The sequence below is a fragment of the Lepeophtheirus salmonis genome, unplaced genomic scaffold (genome assembly GCF_016086655.4).
Source record: "Lepeophtheirus salmonis unplaced genomic scaffold, UVic_Lsal_1.4 unplaced_contig_1114_pilon, whole genome shotgun sequence".
Taxonomy (NCBI): domain Eukaryota; kingdom Metazoa; phylum Arthropoda; class Copepoda; order Siphonostomatoida; family Caligidae; genus Lepeophtheirus; species Lepeophtheirus salmonis.
In genome coordinates, this window is record NW_027289431.1 from 755 (window position 1) to 2934 (window position 2180).

Genomic DNA, 2180 nt, shown 5'->3' on the forward strand with positions numbered 1-2180 from the left:
ATAACCTTACACAATAATTTTTGGTCCAGGCCTCACTTACTCTAAAACGGCCCCTGGGACCCGTTATTAATTAATATCCACTCTATCAGTTTTGCAAAAGCCTCAGCTATCAGGGGTTCCGTAATACAAAACAGACCATAACTTATGAACAAATTGAGATATATATCACTCAACTTGATTTAAGGTGGAGGTTTTGAACTCGGTCATTGCCCATTCTAGATTTAAATGATTTCATTCGAAAAATGATTAAAATAACTGATACGTATTTGAGTACCGGAACTTCTACAAAAATATTGGTATCTCGACAACAATATAATATAGATTTTTTTGTTTACATTCAGTTCCTTCAATAAAGCAAGATTGGAGATGGAAAGAATAATGAACACCAGTCTTTTTGTCATTCATTTATTGTTGTTTCTAATCATAGTTGGGCTAGTTAATGCAACTTAACTTAACTTAGATAAGTTAATTAACTTTTAACTTAACTAGTTAATTATTTAAACAACTTTATTTCAACTTTAACTCAACTAGTTATTTTTTTATTTTCAAAATCATTTAAAGCAATTTTTTATCAATAAAAGATTGGAGATAACTAGTTAATTTTTTAAACTGTATAATCTTAACTTTAACATAACTTGATTAAGTTAATTTTTAAAGATTAAATTTAATTTTTTATTAATTATCAGTTGAAATATTTTTTAATTATCAGTTGAAAAACTTGAAATAACCTTTAGTTCTCTGATAATTTAGTTAAACACGGTGTCGACACTACCTGTTTTATGAAACTTTGGAATTGGGTCTTTCCACACCAAATCGTTTTTAGATTATCTCCCATATTTTATTAATTTTACATATAGTTTAAAATTACATAAAAACTCAAAAATCTAAACTTTAGCCTTCTTTGACCTCCATTTCAATAGTTAATTTCTCTTGAATTTCTTTTATGCTTCGAAACAGAAATTGTTGAGAGTATGAATCTGTAATTTTCCTTGATCGTGGAATTGGAATTAGAGAAAATAGGCATAGAGACTGACAGAAAAATCTTGATTATAAAGCCTTGATAAATCTCTATATAGACTAATTTAATTAGTTATTTTTTTAATATCAAAAGTCAATTTAAACTTGATCAAGGTTGGGTGAGTTAATTTAACTTTAAATTTAAGCTGATTAACTTTAACTAAACTTGTTACGAAAAACTCGAACTAGTTCTTAAAAACTAAAACAATAATTAATGACTAGTTAAAGGATGAGTTTACTTGTCCATCACTGTTTCTAATGATTGTTTGTCCAAAGATTACTGATAAATTTTTCTTGATTTTAGGTCTAATAAACATGATCTTTGAGAATGCCTAAAATAAAATAAATATATATTGAAAAATTAAATTAAGTAAATCATGAATTATTGTGTAAACTTTTTCTTTCTATGGAATATTTCACAATATACCTTTTGCAAATCAGTGGACTATGGAATGGTCGTGTATGAATTAGGGATTCTAGGTTAGGCTAGAGTGCAATTTTCGACAGACAGTTTCATTTTTATTGGTAAATACTTCAATATTTTTGAACTTTATTTAAAACAAGATGGTGAATGCTGTGTGAAATTCAACACATTCATTCAACGGAAAAAGGGTGAACGGGTCCAAGCCTGCAATAAACTAAATAAATAGTTGATAAATCCATGGGTAACTGCACCTGCAGTAGAATCTGAAAGTTGCCTCTTCCTCAGCAATCTGGGAAGTAAATAACTTATTACCTTTTGTTGGTCAAACAAATTTATTTGTAATTATGTTTGAGGCAATAGGAGTTAAGCGTATAAAGCATTAGTGCTGCTGGGCAAATTATGAATGTTGGCGATCTGCCGTGCTCAATGCATGAATGATCTCCCCATGCCGTGTGGGGAACGAAGGTATTTTGTAGAAGGATGGTAGGTGCTGCTTAATAAATATTTTTGCTCCTAAAGAAGAGCAAAGCAGAAGAAAATAATGAAGCCCGTGCAGGGGCTCGAACCCTGGACCGTTAGGTTAAAAGCCTAACGCTCTACCAACTGAGCTACACGGGCTTGTTACTTTGTCCACACAGTTCTAAAAATACAAAATTTAATAGTTAACTTGTGGCTGCGTGGCTAAAAAAACAATGCAAATTTCCGACAGTTTAAGATTTGTTATTTTGAGCTATGAATT

The 2180-nt window shown here is 30.2% G+C and overlaps 1 non-coding gene across 1 annotated transcript; it reads right to left on the reverse strand.

Moving 5' to 3' along the window:
- Positions 1-1986: 1986 nt before the first annotated feature.
- Positions 1987-2059, reverse strand: TRNAK-UUU (transfer RNA lysine (anticodon UUU)). Its single transcript has one exon. It is a non-coding gene; the product is annotated as a tRNA-Lys (tRNA).
- Between the last annotated feature and the right edge of the window lie 121 nt (positions 2060-2180).